The sequence below is a fragment of the Ischnura elegans genome, chromosome 8 (assembly GCF_921293095.1).
Source record: "Ischnura elegans chromosome 8, ioIscEleg1.1, whole genome shotgun sequence".
In the NCBI taxonomy this organism is placed as follows: Eukaryota; Metazoa; Arthropoda; class Insecta; order Odonata; family Coenagrionidae; genus Ischnura; species Ischnura elegans.
In genome coordinates this window covers 9,875,115-9,893,837 of record NC_060253.1, presented here as the reverse complement: position 1 = coordinate 9,893,837, position 18,723 = coordinate 9,875,115, and the positions used below count along the sequence as shown (strand labels likewise).

General features: G+C 38.5%; 1 long non-coding RNA gene across 1 annotated transcript in view; it reads left to right on the top strand.

Annotated features, from left to right (window-relative positions):
* LOC124164562 overlaps positions 1 to 18,316 on the top strand; it is a 47,363-nt gene extending 29,047 nt beyond the window's left edge. The window contains exon 3 of the long non-coding RNA XR_006866068.1: positions 18,226 to 18,316. This is a non-coding gene — a long non-coding RNA (uncharacterized LOC124164562). The remainder of the gene's footprint in view (positions 1 to 18,225) is intronic.
* The last annotated feature ends 407 nt before the right edge of the window (positions 18,317 to 18,723 follow it).

Genomic DNA, 18,723 nt, shown 5'->3' with positions numbered 1-18,723 from the left:
GAGTGGATTGTATACCACGTTTTTATGAAGTTAATTTCTCGTCTGTTTCTTTGTACTTCCTACTTTGGAGCTCATATTTATCCCACTTCCTAATGTTGGCCATGCGCGCCCTCCATTTCTTTAGGCTTCGCTATTTCAAACTTATTTTCGTTGAAGTTGTCGGTAGGGCTTCATTCTTATATAACGAAATGGAGAAAACAATACCATAATGAATTGAACCATCAATATAAAAATCAAAAGTAATTATTCAAAACAAAAGGAAGAAAATATTTCGATGAATTCAAGCATCCAAGTTTTTCCAACTAAAAAGACCACCATGCCTTGGCCCAAGGTCACATGTTCATAGTATTACTGACCAAGTAGTACATTTCTTGATTTAAGCTTTCGCGGCTCAAGATGATTAAAAATAAGTACCCTGCCGATCTTGCGAGAAGAAATACATCGAGGAAACGGGAGGAACGGTCAAAAATCGTATAGAAGAGCACAAGCGGGCCATTCGACTGGGCTACTCTTCAAAGTCAGCCGTAGCGGAACATGTAGCCACCGGACATGCGATCGACTTCGAAAAATCAAGAGTCAACACGAGGGTAAAACATTTAAAAGCCCGACTCATCCGCGAGGTCATAGAAATAAAGAAGAACAAGAACAACTATAACAGAGATACCGGATTAAGAATCAGCAGTACTTGGAACCCAGTCATCCGCAACATTTCGTTATCTTCCCCCTCCAGTCCACACTCCTCACACCCTCCGCCCGCCCCTCCCACCTGAAATATAAAAAAAGCAGCAAAAACCAATCCCAACATTATTCCTTTGAAAAAGTGACCAGCAGTCGGTCGCGAAGCGTCGGGGTAATCTACATTACGACACGCGGCATACACCCGTATGTGACTTATTTTTAATCAAGTACAATACGTTCAAAACCAAAAAAAGTGGTGCGCAACAATTTCACCCTTTTATATAAATTTATTTCTCTCTGAGTATTGATTACAATCCTATGCCTAAAAACTCGAATATATGATGATAAATTCATACTACCCTATAGTCGAATAAAAAAGGAATGCGAATCGCGTTTTTGTTTTTGAACATGCGGCGATTTCCTATGTACTTTAAGCGGTAATGTAATTTGAGCGCATTTTTAGAGGTCTTTCACAAGATGGATAAATGCTTAATTAAAATTTAGAATGGAACTAAGCTGAGTCGAGGAATAGAAATCATGGTGTGGTCTTTTCTTCGTGTCTTTTTTTTTTAGGCATGCAAATGGAATGAACACGAGTTGTGGTCAGACGGCACGTGCTCCGTACATAGCGCAAGGTACACATTTTGAGATTCTACGAATTAGCTTTCTGATTGATTTATTCGCTTCTATTCTCTCTCAGTCATCTCGAAAAACTTTCTCTCTCTCTATTTAGATGGAGAAATATTCAAATACAAATTCAGTTTTAATTTTTCCACCTATCATGCGTCACTTGCTGTGATTACAGATGGAATACTTTTATTTACCTATAGCTTCCGTGACTTACCATTTTCATACCCAGGAAACAGGTCTGTAGAAAGCAATTTTTGAAAGTAAGTGAGGAAAAAAACTCATTTAAGTGAGATTTACTTAGGAGTCCGAAATATTTGGAAGGACGTAAAAGATATAAGCCTTCATAGTGATGAAACCAAGTAAATATACCGTCTGCATTTTTTCCGTGGAAACTTTGTCAAAATTGAAGAATAGGGATCCAATATAAATAATCCCTCCACCATATATCTTCCTTGAACATAATTCAAGTTTTTCCATCATCATCTCTTCGTCAATTTCTATGGCGAACATGAAATTTTGAATATGTAACCGTCATCCATATAGGAATTCGTAATCTTGATGCCTTTGCGAATGGAAGCAATCTAAATCAAACAAACGTTAACCACGCATCAGGGGGGACGTAACTCTTTCTGCCGCATCGAAGAGAACGAGAGAATATGATTTTTCCTTTCGAAAATGACGCGCGAATTGGAATATTGAAAAAAAAAACGAAAGATGATTTGGTCCGCGTTGGATGGAATTGGAATTGGCCCGTCGTTCCAATCCCTTCCCTTCATGCGATTCCACTCTTAGTGTCCGCTCGTCAACGCCGTAGAATTTTTCGGAAACTGCGGACGTTGTGTGAAAAAAAATCTGCGCAATAATAACGACGGTGATTGGGGGAAAAAAGATGGGATTTCGCTCAACCCTTTTTCCGCCATCAACTCACGTTCGCGTCGGACCTTCAATTTGCATCCCCTTTCCAATCATCATCCCCCCCCCCCCCGCGCACGAACTGACCCATTTGCTATCGGAATTTCAACCCCTCCCCACCTTTAAAACTCCGAACCCTGAGCCGTTGTTCACACGTCAGGGTCCGTTGCGTAGATGAAGTATTACATGGGAAGTGGATAAAAAAAGAAAGGAGGAAGAGAATGTGGAGGAATGACAATGATGAGCGAGGAAAAGGACTCGCAGTCGCCTCGTCCCATGTTATAAGGGGGGAAGGAGTGTCGAGGGATCGTCAGGAGATTTCATCAGGCGGATAGAAAAGCGCGGGAAATCGGACGGCTGGCTAGCGGGCCTATACTCACGTACTCTCGTTTCCCGTTAACTCCGAAGTTGGTTTAATGGAAGGGATAGAGAGAGATTGTTTGTGCGACAGCTCTTCCATTTTACGTTTTTTTCCCGCGGGTCGAGAAAAAAGCGAGCGACCTAACGAATCATCTCCACCAGAAATGATCACGCTTGAATGACGGCGAGCGCAGCGCCATGGCGATGCTTAATATTCTTCATCGTCTCCCTTGATTACGTCACCAATAGAAGGCTCGCGCGCCGCGTATGGAAGCTTCCAGGGGATGAGGGGGATAGGGAGGAATAAAATAAACAATTGTAATGACACTAGAGACAGTAGAAAAATGCACGCAGAAAAACTATGAGGCGAAATGAGAAGATGCGCCACGTTTCCCCTTGGCCGCAGTCACCACTGATCGGATTGAGGTGGAAATTTGTCGGTGGCATTGCATTCCAGATCCCTTGGGCGGACCTGTCGTGTGGACGATATCGGGATCAAAGATGACAATGACGACTCATGTTGCGGAAGAAAATGTGCACATGGACCTAGAAAAATCAGAAATTAAGTTTTTAGTGGAGAAAATGAACTTTGAGGTTTTTGTAGATCGGTGGAATGGATTTTAGGTGTTTTCCTGCGCGTAATGTCAGGATTTGAACTAATTTTATCTGAAAAGGGATTTCCAGAGCAGTACTCAGGAAACAAAGATATTTTCTTAAAAATTCAAATTTAATTGAATTTACAATTTTAGCTATAATATAACAAATATATTTATAGTGTTGATGTTTTAATCATCATGAAATCTAAAGTTGAAGCTTGTACATGGTGTAAGGGTTCAATATTAGCAATAGTCACTTTGTTACTTCCAGAATTTATTTAAAAATTATTATCGGTTTCGGCTGTTACGCTATTATCAAGTTCATAAATACCACAAAAATTGATTCTTCAATCGCTAGCTCTCATTTTAAAAAAATTATAGTTTTTGGTATTTATGTAATTGATAATGGCGTAAGAGCCGAAACCGGTTGAAATATTTAAGTAAGTTATGGAAGTAATGAAGTGTCTTTCATTGATAATTTTTATCATCATCATAATCAATCACCAATCAAATCCTAATATTGTTTTGACGCAGCTCTCCACTCAATTCTCGGATCAGCTAATCTTTTCACACCCACGTATTTCTTCTCTTTCACATCTTTCTTTCCCTGTTCCATGCATTCAATTTGATGTCTTCCTTTCCTGTCTTTCTTCTGTCCACTTGTCTCTCACGATCGTCTTCATCAGACCATTATTCATCTCAGGATTTGGGTGATTAGGATGTTAGGATTGAAGGATTTTTTTGGAACGCTCTCTTCGCTTGGGCTATTATTTTTTAAATTAATTTTCATCACGTTAATGACTAACTTCTCTCTCGCTTCTTCCAACGCTAGTTATCATCTTCATGACTAAAGTATTCCTTCTTGATCTCCCAGTTTTTGTTTCACTATTTTAATTTTCGAATTTTCTTTTCATTTTCAGCAGAAAAAATCTTTATTTTCCTAGTGATTATTTTCAGCTGATTATTATCTCTTATGGTATTCAATTTCAACCGAACTAAAACCCAAACTTTGTACTTTTACACTCACTTAAGCTGACGTCGACCAATTTCAGAGTAAATTTTCTCGTTCTCATGAAGTAAGCGAATGAATTTTGTCTCCCCGGCCTCGTATTCCTATGCGTATCACTCCTACTCATGGTCCCTCCCTGTATATATTCCTCAGCCGAACAAAATCTTTTACCTTACCTCTGGAGAAGGCTAGCTTCTAAAAAACTGCGTGGAAAAGTGCTAAGTTTGTTTTTTTAATTGGGTAGAAATGAACTTCCACAAATTTGAATCGCCCACAGTTAAATCTACTCAAATTTACTAGAATCTTTCACAGCTGTTCTTTCTCTTCAGATCTTTTCTCTTGCGAATCGGGATTAAGATGTTCTTCTCGAAATCCTTTGGTATCTCACCTGTCGAATACATTTTGTTAATGGATTTTTTTCAACTGACTCAAGGTCTTTCCTCTTTGATTTTTAGTAATTTCTGCTATAATATCGTCAATTCCACTCGCTGATGCTGGTTTTGGGGCCTCTGCCGCCGCTGACCCCCACTGAAAGGCCCAGCGGCCTTTTAGCGTCACTCTGCCACTTCTTACAATCTTTTCAAAAGCATATGACGCAATACCGTAACTTCCTCCGTTGTTGAGATAATAATTCACGAAACTGTGAAATCGCACGATTTGGCTCAAATTTTAAGTGCTCCGATGGGTCTGAAAATTGGTTTCTTGAAGTTGTCTGCATTCGGAAAATAACATTTTAGAAAAATCCATTTCTTGATCCCAAAATGCCCTCACAAAGGAGAGGCAGTTGTATACACTATAATTGAAAGAAAATTTAGTGTTTCGACAGGTTTTTCTTAGGCTTTGATACAATTTTAGAGAAGGGAGTCGAATTCCTTGAATTTTTGTCACATCTTGTCTCGTTGGCCACAAAAATATGTATAAATAAGTCAAACCTTGTCTGTCAGTTGTGGGAAGTGGGTTTTATAGTCCAGTGATTACCCGGTAGCTATTTCGTGAGGCCTATCATGGGCAACTACGGGGATCCAGAGATTGGGGAAATGTGAAAGATCCTTTATAGTTTGGCCTCAAAGTGCTGCAAACCTTTACGTATAGACACCATAAATTCTTGTCACCTAAAACGAGAAATTATAGTTCAAGACGAGATTTTTTAAATAAGGTATAGTAATAATAAACTGGTGAATCATGAGTTGACGATAAATGCAATCATTTGATGAAAACACAACCATTTAAGCTGCATTTAACTGTCCAATCAGAACTTAAACGAGGAACGAAGTATATAGTGAAGTATAAACGAAGTACTATAGTGAAGTAAAAGGACGCCCCCGGGTGGGTTCGAACCACCAACCTTTTTGTTAACAGCCGAACGCGCTAGCCAATTGCGACACGGAGACGATGAACGGAGAGGGTTTGCATTACGATACCTCAATTTAATGTAAGGTCCTTTTTTTTGGTGATATGTAACCTTAGCTTGGTGAAAAATAGATAGAAAATTTAGCGTTTCGACAATTTTTCCAAACGAATTTCGAGGGGGTCGATTCAACGTCCTTTCGTCGTACCTCGTCTCGATCGCTCCAAACATTTGTGTGATTTAGTGAGTCCATGGCCGGAAGTGGGTTTTATACCTACTACTAGCTGACCCGGCGAACTTCGTACCGCCTAACAATCAATGAACTTACAGTTTACTTACACCATTTATAAATCAGGAGCGGCTGTATCGTTTTTAATCATGTTTAATTTATTATAATAAAATAAGGGTACAAATTCAATAAAACTACGTAAATGAGTACCAAAATTGCTTGTCAGAAAGACATTTTCTTTATTGAATCTACATAGGGTGAATCGGAGCACGTTTACGCGGATTTTTTCAACAAATTTTCTTACGTTTTAGCTTAAGAAATTTTGGGCATTGTGGCTTAATTAAGCAGTTCATGAAATAAAAATTATACGCATTCAGTTGTTGGCTATTTGCGTTATTAGCTGTAAAAAAAATGTTTTTAGGTCCAAGTCTGTTGCATACACTTGGCCCATTCAGGGGGCAGGTTGACACGACCCCAGACCGACGCATGACTGATGCTCAAAATCGTGCAAGAAAAGCCCCTATGAAGCAGCATTCGCATTAAATGACTTAAGGCGCGCCAGTTTTAGTATCTCTGTTTGGAAAAAATGCACTGCGTAAACGTACTGCATGCGTAAACGCACCACGGTGAGCCCTACACATTCGGGTTTAATGTCTTGCGTCAAGCACCTTCTGAGAAACAACAGTTTTTGTTTTGTTATCAGGCGCAAGATGAAGCGGATGAAGCTAAATAAATATAGCGAAGCAAAGCACTGACGCAGCGAGGGGAGGTTTTGGGGGACAAACCCCCCCCCCCCAATAGCTTAGAGAATTTTTTTATGAAAGATTTTGTTATTAATATTAGGGGGACGGATGACTAACAAACAAAACATATTTAACTATTCACACAGCCACAAAACCCACTATTTTGAACCATTTATCTCAAAAAATGTCTGAGGGAAGTGCCCCCACACTTCCCGCTTACCTTAGCGAGTTTTCTATACCCTACAGACCCGTGGTATTAGCTGCGCCCAAAACCCCCTATCCTAGCTACGCACTTGAAGCGAAGGATGAAATACAGAGGATGGTTTATCGACTCGTGAACATAGCACGCTAAATTGCCCATGAGAAAATCATGGGTTTTCATTAGCACATGAGCACAAACAACACAAAAACTGAAAGAATGACCATGCGATTTTTTAATCGTTATCACGAATGCAACACGAATTGTAAATTGAATACGTTTTAGCTCAAAAGGGCGTATGAGTTGAGATCATGGAATCTACGGAATGAGGACTTCTTAACCTTTGAATTTTCCTTTGAGTAAAGTTGCGTGAATCACATTCATCACCAATTTTTTTAATGATCAAACACGTTCCGTTGGATAGTTATGGTTGGTTTAGGCTTCGAAAGATCATGAGCACAGAAACTACATTTTTCTGTAAATCGTGCCTTGGTAAGCCAGGTACGTCCAAGGACTTAAAATATTCAGATAGATAGTTGGTGATTTCGTCTTCGTTTGTTACACATTTAAAAGATTCGAATCCATGCAGAGTACGAACTATTTGAATTTACCTCGTTTTAGTCATCCACATCTTCGTTCTTGCTCGCTAAATCAACCATCTTCGATTCTTTTGGTGATCAATCATATTCTGGAACTCTTTGTTGATGAGCAAACTACTCGATTCCTCGACAGGAACACGGACATTACCGTTTGTCAACAATTGCTTGGAGATTTGTTTACAAACACGGTAGTGAAGTGTCAACTCGAGCTGGGCCACGGCTGGGCTTACAATCAGCTTGAATTAAATTTTTAAAATGTAATTTCCATTTAATTAGTATTTTGAATATATTTAGTAATTAAAATGTTATATTGTTACTAAATTCAGTTATTAAAGTGGTAAAAACAAAACTAATTATTTAATTTGTAGTTTTGACCGACTTATCAATTGTTGTGTTACTATAACTCCTAAATGCATGTCCATAGGAAAGAGATGAATTTTTTTTGTGAAATTATCTTTTTTTTAATGGCCTATATGTTAACCCCGCCTGTGACGAATCCAAAGAACCAAATCTCATTGAAATCGGTGCAGCCGTTCTCGAGTTATAAGTGTTCTAACTAACACGATTTTCGACTTTCTTTTATATATATAGATATACAGTCATCCTCAGGTCTCTTACTGCTGCTTTGAGTTCTGATGTCCAAGTTGGGCCTCCCACGTCATCTTCACCTGCCCTTTCGACAAATTTCACTCTAAGACGGTGTCCGTTGAATGCACAACTTTCCCAGGCATTCTATCTATCTTTTCACTTTGTATCCGTTTTCAATCATTAGTTCTGCACTTTTGTCACTTAGGGCATTACATTTTACGATTCTTTTATCTTACAATTCTTTCTTTGAAGTGGATACTAACTTCATATAGTCAGTCTCAACTTTTCCATGCATAATATTGCTCTGCAGCTCTTCAAAAACACTCTCCATCCAAGTTTATCTCGCCTTCCTTCCATAGCAATTAATCTGTTTTCTAATTATCTCGTAACTTTTCTGTCCTCCTTCATATTTTGCGCTCTTTCCTAAGTGATATTCGTCCTGAGATACGTCCTGCCAGAACCACGCTTTTTTCTTGACGAATGCCCTTTCACCAAGAGCTTCTTCAGCTGACAGGGGCGGAGTAAGGTCGTTGTTTTCGGTCATTACTTTCCGCTATGCTTTGGCGGTATGCAAAAAATCTAAGCTCTAATATTTCTGGCGTCGGATGTGCGGAGACAAGTGGCTTTTAGATATTCATCGGTTACACAGGCCAACAATGAAAAAACTTTTTTTTACTGAAAATACCTTATTCTTATGTTTTTAAAGTTGCTGAAGCCAAATATGATGGTTTTAAAGTTTTATCACCCACCATTTATTCACATTGTACATTTAAATTTATGAAATCAAGCAATATTTTTAGAATTTAACAGCTTTTTTGTATTTATAATAAAATTGAAAAAGTAGGTTAGATGAACGAAGATAATGGGGGATTACTGTTCGTTCTTCACCGAGAAGTTTAGTAAGCGATTAATTGCAGAAAAATCTACACAAGAAGCTTCAAGTAAAAAAGGGAAATAAAATGTAGACCAATTCCAGTTGACAAGTGAACCCTATATTATCACGCAGTAGTAAATACAAACAATTTTATGATGTAACACAGTGTTTCATTGATGTCCCTGTATACCGTATAGGGGTATTAGACTAAATATTAAATACATATTGCTTGGAAACTATGGGTGATACAAAAAAACTTAGGCCAGGTTTGGATTCGGCACATATAAATCTATAAGATCAGCTATTAAAATAAAAAAGTTTTCAAACAAAATTTGTTTGCTTGCCTGTGTTATTTTTAACCATTGTTTGTTAAGCTGGAGAAATAAAATCTTCCATCATCAGAAGAGCTACCTTAAAGATTTTAGCATTTTTTGGAGAAATTAGGCTGGGGGGGGGGGATTCCTCACCCTCCCTCGCCTCCCCTGAATTCGCCACTGTCAGCTGCTCCCTCCGCTACAGTCCACTCTCAACGCTTTGTCCACCTCTCTAACGCTGATTTATTGAAACGTTCTCTCTAATTTCGGTGATGTTGGGTCTCCTTCAATATTTCAATCCGCCAAATGTTTTTCAATACTATTTTCGGTTTATAGAATTTTAGGATATATTTCATCATAAGTAAGTTCTGTTCACTGTCAATATCGACCCAGGGAATCTTTTGCAATAATTCATTCACCTCTGTTTTACCAGAATGTATTCGATTTGGAATATTTTTAGGTCTCCATCTTCCATATTTATCATCTTCGCAGGGTATTTTTGAATGGCAATGTGTTGGCAACCGCTAGACTGTATTCCTTGCAGAATTTAAGTAGCCTTCCAAAAGATTTGGCTGTTTACTTGGATCATTGGTATTTATTCTCATGTCAAAAGACTTAATAGACCAACGCAGGTTATAGATAGAATCTTAAGATATATGTGTAATTGCTATGTTAAAGTGTTCACAAGTAACCATTTTTCTATTCTGCAAGTCCAGTTTATAACTCATAATTAGTGTCTAAAAGTAAATCTAATATTTTTATGTGAATTTTCATAAATATACACAAATTTAAAAAATGATAATAGGCTTGGTTGGCAAGTGTTTGTACAACCCGATGATGCAAAGTCTAAATGCAACCATAAATTTGCTTGATTTTTCTACATTTCATTTTCCTATGAAGGTTATTCAGGCACCTCTTAGAGTACGAATTTCTGTAAAGCATTCAGAAGATGTCCACATATTACATATTTCGGTAATAAAATAATTAATAGCGGTTCTTTTTAATGTTGCTCCAATGCCTTTAACCTGTCCTTGGCGATGAGAAGTTGCTAAGCACCTACAACGAGACCAATTCATCCATGTATATCGATCGTAGGTAAGGCTTCTGCGCATATTCACTCTCAATTGGCTGAGAATTTACTTCCCCCTGAGCTTAGTGTTTGGAACATTATGTAACTTTAGCACACTTAGGACTCCTCTTCCTAGCCTCGTGGATATCAAGCTTCGGTAAAGGACGGCTGAATATCGTGACCCTCTCGTTGTATCTGTTACAGCGATACAAATATGAGATATAGCGAGGAGTAGAGCTAAAAATCTCATTTTAATTACGATTTAACTCTATATTTACGATTCAAAATATCTTATCGCCTTAAAGTAACACTTTGTACTAATTTTCAGCCGTGAATAAAGGCAATATTTACCTGCGTACATTGATTCGCATTACTAATTATAGGACTAATGAAATAAACTTCAATTTTCGTCAGCGTCAAAAGGAAACAATTTCATAGTATAAGTAGATAGGTGTGAAAAAGTGCAAAATATGGTACAGAAGTATCATAGCTCTAAAGATTAGAAGTCAATCACCAAATATGTACCTCATAATGAGACTATTTGTAGTAGCTTTTCAAAATATATACAAATTTGTAGAGAAAATAATTAATTTTCCATTATACCTTTTTACCCCATTTGAGGGAACTTTTTTTACTAATCTTTTGGTCTCAATCCTGTTTCAATTGCGTGATGCTGAACAATAATGTATTATATTTAAGATTCCTCTGCTATGGAAATACCCTAAAGCGTAATCGCCCGTTAACTTGATGAAGTAGGAACTTTTTTACGCCACGTATTTCAAATGAGCGTAGTTATCAGTCCAAATTAAAGCTGCTTTTAAACTTGTATTTATGCGATAAGACAATTGAAACATTTATTGAGAAAATCAGAAAAAATGTCAAATACTTTGTAGATACAACTCTCAGTTTACCAATTGCCTTATTTTGTAAGGAGTGAATACTTTGGTTGGCAGATTCCCTTAGCTCAAACATTGTTGACCATTCATACGCATTACAAACCTTACGAGTTTTAAAATAAATTTCAATTTTCGTCATCATAACACGGATGCAATTTCATCTTAAACGTTTTCTCTAAAGTGTTCGTGGTTAAAATATGTCGGTCTATATGGGTGTTTCATTGCAATTTTTTCTGAACTGTTAAATAACCTATCTAAGTGGCGATAAAGTGATTAATGGAATCCGATTTTTAAATATTTCGCATTTTCGAGACCGACATCAGTCCACATCTTTTCCATGTATGGAAGAAATTCTACGCCACTCTTAATGAGTAAGTTATCATTATCTTTTCCGAAAGGGTTGTTTAGTGACAGATGGTGAAGAGAGATGTAATCCATGAGCTAAATAAAGTACAACGGAAGGAATTCGGAAGGTCGTTCATCAGAGCGGCTGCTGCGAGCCATCAGAAGCGTTAGGTATTTTTTTACATAAATTAGGCTGGAGGCCAGTCGGTGGTTAAGAATGCTTGAGTAGTTGAGAGCAAATATATTTCAGAGTGACATGGAGAGACCACATCAGAGAACCACACGGCATTTCCAGACCCGACAAAAACATTAAAATAATAAAGGTGTTCTTCCGGAAGAATAATTGTAGGTAGAAGTTCACGTTTCCCCCAAACAATAAATTGCATAAATAAATGTCGGCAGCTCAAATTCAGGCAGTCCGAGATAATTGGTTCAAGTAAAATCTTCTCTCTCGCAGTGCATCTTGGTTTGCTCATGTGACCATTTCTTCTTTTCCATGATTGGTTCTCCATCGCCGATTTCTAAATCTTAAGTTCTAAACCGCTAATTTCACGCACAAATATGATTTTCGTACAAACTCAAGATAAGGCGGTATCGGTGAGTAATTTGCGAGCCACGAACAAAACCTTTCGCAAACGTGTTTGGAGGATGCTTTTGCTCCTGAATTAATAAGTGTCCATGATATATTCATCTCCTTTGCATCTGAATTATTTCGCACGGGGATGAATATTTTTGCATGCCCGATGGGCGTGTTTTTTTTAAACTCTCGAAATGTTGTGGAAACAAAAGGAGTACATGATAATTTTGATCCTTGGGGATTATCCAATGCCTGCTTATAATTCTCTCGCTTGTGTTCTAAAGCGAGCATTCAAAAACAAAAAAGAAAAAAGAAATCCACCTCCCTTCCCTCCTCGCCATCGCTGAACAAAGGCACCCACGCACATACCACACTTGCACCCCACTCTTCCCATCTCAACCCCTCCCAACCCCTACCCCACCCCTCCTTCCCCCCCTCCAATCCGAACGAAACGCGTCGGCGGAGGATGAGCAGCTAGCGAAGTAATCCCATTCGTTTTAATTAACGCGAACAAAAGGCAATGCAATCCTCATTTACCATTTTTTGTCATTCTCTTTCTCTCTCTCTCGCCAAGAAAAAAAACGAGGCGAATAAATTATATTATTCTCCGCTCAAGCCCATTATGATTTCACTCACATACATTAGTGCATGCTTACGTTATCATGATCATCGTCGTAATATTTTTTCGTAATTATCGAGTAACCGAAGTTGCTCCAAATTTCAATAGAGCTGCTCTTCTCGGAGGGGATTTGATTAAAAGAATAAAAATGATTATGATGATAATAATCTTCGTTTGCAAGCCTCCAGAGAGTGGTGGTGGGCTGAGGACGTAATGGTGTTGGTAATGCACTCATGATGAGAATCCTGAAAAGAGAAAATGGGATTTGTGGCGGAAACAAAAGGCGGCGAGGAATTCTCGAATCGAATGGATTAATTTCTCCACCCCACCCCACCCTTCTCCTCTTCAATTTCCCTTTTTCGCGTCTCTTTTGTCTCTGAGAAATATTCCATTCTAGCTCCAACTAAATCTAGCCATATTCCACGCTCATTAATCGGGAGTAAGGAATAATGTTATCTCAATCACACCGTGTTTATTCCGTTAGTTGACGCAAAGTTGGGCTGAATGGAGTTACTAAAGACGATGTTGCCAAACTTCTCCCGAATGAGCCTGGTTACTGTCGGTCCGAAAATGAAAAAGAAAACAAGACACCCGGAGGTCCATCGTTCACGAGGTCCATTGCATCGCCCAAACAAAGAGACCTTTCTCAATGCGTCGATCATCACGCAAGAGGAAAATGTGTAAACTTCTTTTCTCTCCCCATTCCTCTAAATTACGTTCAATAATCACTAAATTTCCATTATACCTTTTTACCCCATTTGAGGCAAATTAAAATAAAATCTTTTGGTCTTATTCCTGTTTCAATTGCGTGATGCTGAATTCTTTCCCAACATCTGATGATGACCGAGCATGAATTTTGACTTTACCCGTTTCCCAATATCAATTATTTTTTATAACGTCCGTTTGATTCAGCTTCGTCAAGTCATATTTAGGTCGTTGAATGTAATAGACAAAACAAAGAAATGCATCTCATCATGCCCGTTTGTTTTCATAACGTTTCTCACTGTGAGATTCATAGCATTCACGACATTATTTTTCTCCCTCTTGAGGGTAAACACATCTTGACCCTTCCTCTACCTGTGAGCGCTCTTGTCCGTGTGCACGTACAATATATTTCTTTGCCTCCTTTTTTTCCGTTCACTTATATTGGTCCATTAGGGCCACGGTTTCAGTGCTCCCTCAATGTGCTCTCGTATTGCCTACAAATGTTCATATTTTCTGTCCTTAGAATATATATTTTTATACGATATATTCATGATTTGGTGACGTTTCCAGAAACGCCTCAAGCCCAGTGAATGAAATTAAAGAATAAGGGATACTTCACCATTACCAGATACTCTATTTTCCATCAACTTAACCACAAAAATCCCTGAAATGTGATAAGACGTAACGATAAACAACGCGATCTCCAAAGGCTTGTGCAGGCTTGTGATCTTCTTTCTAGCAGGATATGGCGCCACCCGCGAAAGAAAATAGTCCCAGACCGAATATAGTTTTATCGATGAGATACAATTTTATCGATGCACATGAATTTGCCAATCTTCTTGTATCTTTTTTCGTCATTAAATTTCATTCAAATAAAAATCATTTCGTCATTCCTAAGCGCGATTTCTTGTATCTTGATGGTCCAACCTCGTATCCAGATACGCAAAATTCCTGTGCCGTACGCGTTATAAATTGACATTGCATTCCTGCGTAAATATTCACTTTGCGATAAGGAGATGGATGGAAATAGGCGCTTTCTTATCTCTCAATATCGTTTTAATTCATACGAATTTATGTAATCATTATTTTTATTGTACTGAGGATTGCTTAACATATTGCTTTTATAGAAATCAGTAAATTTTTCGTTCTGTTATAGGATTTTTTTCAGTTCGAGCGTTTCGCAGTTACTTAATCATCATACTCACCGTGATGCGTCAAATACCCTCATGAAAAATTGCGGGGAAAGTGTGGAGTTTGTTTCTTTTGTCATGTTTAAATTCGAGGCATCCTTCTGAAAAGTGAAGACGCGAAGTGAAAGTTAGGCGTGTATGCTTCCACGAAGTGTGAGCGAGTGTTTTCCGCCTCATTGGCATTGATCACGCGGCCATTGGTTTGCGGTCATCACCGCAGGAAGAGAGTAAATAAAAAAATCCCTTTGTTCGACGTAGGGATGACGACAATGGGCTTTCCGGCGTCGGAATTAAGGGGAGGATGAAATCAAAAAAAGATTAGCGCGCCAATGAAATGAACGATTTTCGATGGGACGAGGAGTGAGCGTGTCAAGTGAATCCAATTAGTCGGATTGGAAGAGGGAATCGCCGGCGGTCGAGGATAACGGAGTTGCGGTCATCGGGAACCGAAAGAAGGCGACGCGGAAACAAAGGAGGCAGAAACAAACTTACTTTCCCCAACTCAACCCCACTCGCATTCTGTCAATGAGCTTCGTGGCGCACGACCTCTCAGAGCGATCAGGGAGGTCGAATAATAAAACAGTCGCTGGGATTGCATCGGAATGGAAGGAACTTTCCTCTTTTGTCCTCGTCCACCTGGAGGACATCAATTTGAGACTCGAGAGATGCGAATGGGTGACGTCAGGAAATTATTGCGTGAACATAGTCCTCCCCCTGTGTCCTATAATATAGTAGTTTCCTTCATCAAAGAAAACGAAAGGCATTGATTGCGATTCGTTGCATACCATTAGAGTATTCATAATATACAAATTATTTGGTTTTAGAAATCCCAGTTTAGACGAATGGCAATGGTCAATTTAAATCCTCATTTGAAAAAGGCCGGTTTGGCGCCCATGCGATGCCACTCTACGTGACGTCACAGGGACCTAGTTTCTACACGAGAGGGTAGGAGCTTTACATCCTCTGAGATTACCAATGCAGGCATGAGGCACAGAGCTCAGGGAAACATCTATTAATAATCACACATTAAAAATATCTCAGTTCGGAAAGTTTCCTTAGTTTGATAGGGGAAAAATAATACTTATTTAAGCCAAGCGCTACATGCTATCATCCTGCGTCGTATCAGTGCTCAAAGCCTCGCCCCAAGGTCACCTCACTTGCGGCAACGGGAACCAGAACGACGTCACACGGCGTTTTCCCAGCATTCATACTTAGCCGTCGCGTTTTCGCGCGCTTGAAAATGTTCGCTTTTTATTTAATCACGAAAAATAGATATCGTCATTAAAAAATCTAAAAGCGTGAAATACGTACTCCAGGAGTAATAATCTTTCGATTTAGGCAATAAAGAAATAATAGGAATCCACCCTACTATGAAAAATACAACAATTGTAAATATATTTAATTTTTGGATAAGATTATGAATTACACCTCCAGGAATGGGATTGCGTGTTAATGTACTAATAAGCCGTGAAGGAAGAGAGATACGCGCCCATGATTAGTTCAAAGCAGAAGGAAAATGCGTAAAATCGGTAAATGACGTTCAAGTGTTCACGCAAGTATTTGGCAAATGCCACTCATGCATGGACTGTTTGAATGGTCTTTAATCCCAAACACCTATAGGCGAGGAGCCACAAAAAATCTCTTTGCCTGGGGTAATTTTAGATGATTCTTCGATCGGGATCTTGTCATGGATCCCGAGAAAGCGACTGCATAAACAGTGCACAATGGTCTGAAATCGGAAAAAGCCGGACAAAAGTCCAAAATGGCTTTTTTTTAAGATAGAGACTTAAAACTTAGCATAAATACTCATAAATGATGGTTGATTATGGATGTGCATGCCATTTTACATACAGTTGATCCGTTGCTGAGATACAGCAGCTCAAACATGACCAATTTTTCAAAAACACGCGCGATATCGTTTTTCTCCGAAAATCTTTGAACTTAAGCAGGTGGTGTTGCAATTTTATGATTTTTATGGAATAAAAAAACACAATATTCCTTTGATCAGATGCTTTGTCTATATTTTTCATGATTTTTGAAGATTTTGGTTCACATCTTCATGGTTTTACAACACAAAATGGCGTACCCATTTTTCGCGTTAAATTTTAAATAAAATAGACATTATCTTTCGTTTACGAAATATGGTAATCGGGAAATTTACATCGCAGTGTAACACACTGCTGCAGCGGCCCAATTAACCGGAAAATACTTCAGCATTTATTCACTCCTGGGGTGAGATTGTTGCTGGAAACCCCGATGACGTCACCTGTTGCGTGGTGTCTCATTTTCCCTATAAATATATTAACAATACTAATACTCCAGGGATCTCACACGCCACCATGCACCTGTGACGTAATCATCGTGTTGGAGCTCCACCATGACAGGGTCTGTTCGTCACTCAATGAGAGGAAGAAATCGGAAAAAGTTGGTCATTAAAACGCCATCGTGCATCATTCGAGTGTTTTTCTTTTGCCGAAGAGAGGCATGAGAGGAGAAATGAAACTGGTTTGCGGCGTCATGCATCCATCCATCCACTCTTCATCATCTCGTCTGTGATGGATAGAGCACGCGCCCGTACAATGGCAGGCCAGGTGAGGCTGACTCGCTTCCCCCGGTCGTCGTTCTAGCGGTCGTGGATGCCCACACAGACGGTCGGAAGAACTCACGGAGGTGGACAAAAAAAAGAGCCAAGCTAGCCATACGAGAGCCGACGAAAGTTAACTATCACAAAGCAATGTTTTCCGCCTTTGTGCGGAAAAGCGTGGCTTTTGTGAAAACGACCGCATTGTTTATGCTGTGAATGCCGTGCATGCGAACGTGGCGATGAAAAAGTTGTCGAAATATATGAAAAATTATTCTCATTCATTAATTTTACTGACTTGGTAATCGTTTGTTCATTGTAATTTTGGAAAAAAGACGCCATCAACGTACGTTATAAAGGGCGTTGATATCTCACCGTGAATGGTTAGAAGGTTGGCGAGGAATCGAAAAATGGAAAAATGCGATATTTATCTTCATTTTTCAGTCTACCGTATTTTTCAGACTACCGTATTTTTCAGTCACTAATATAATCAACAATTGGGAATAGATTGCGAAATGGGGGTCCATTGTTGAGGGCCTGGTCAAAGAAATTAAATAGCTGAAGTCAGTATCTGTGAGCCTTTATTTGGGTGTGGGCAGTGCATTCGATTGAAATCGATCTCATTTAAAATAAAAATGAATTCAAATGCTTAAAAAAAGTTTATTTTCAATCAATTGGCATGAATGATACCCCTTTCACAGATGTGGGTTTGCAAATAAACTCCAATGTTTGCCTGGAAAGCCATTTGTTTATTTCTATGAATTATTCCCTTATTATAATTATTCCCTTATTATAATTTAGAAATTTCCTCCGTTCCTTGGTTAACTATGAATGTGAATCAGTTGGCTGATTTCTCGATTTTACTTGGAAAGCTCACGGTGTGATAGAATGTTGGAACTTCACAAAAAATGTTTTAATGATTTCTACAAAGAAGCTTTGGTGCTGATTAATTGATAAATTAAAATATAGTAAATAACAACTGAAATTGAATAGGTTTGGATTGAGTTCCTACGAAAAATATTTAGTTTTCCATATGACAACTTAAAATTGCGGCAAACTTTAATTTTTTTCTTATTTCAAGCCTATTGACTGCCACTACTGATAGATTAATGTAGTTTTAACCGGAGAGAGGGCGGAAATGATAAAAACTCTCAATTATTTCAGCGGAGAGACAGCAAAGAGAATATCTAACTGGTTGACTAACTGCTCCGAAACCTGGACTTGCAGATGTGAGACAACACCGTAAATCAAAAGCATCGAGGTAAGCCATAGCAATTTTTAATTGTAAGGCAGAATTTCAAAAGCCAAAGCCAAAGAGTTTAAAATACAAAGTAGCAGTACCTTTTTATATGTAATTATGTAGTTGAGTGCCAAAGCGAACTACTGCATGGTTTGAGGTAAATATTTACGAAAAATTATCTTTCTGTAAACAATAAGTGATATGCATGGAATTTAAAAGGCTAGAAAATCGCTGTAAATTACAGCTGCTTTCAAATGCCATGCAACTATTTTTGTGGCTCCATTTCAACTTTGCAAAGTAATTTTGAATTCAAATTGTTACCGAACTATTCATAAATTTTTTATTTACTACTATAATGCTATAAAAATTGATTGCTTACTTTAATGAATCCAAAAATCTTATATAGGTATTCAGTTAAGTTA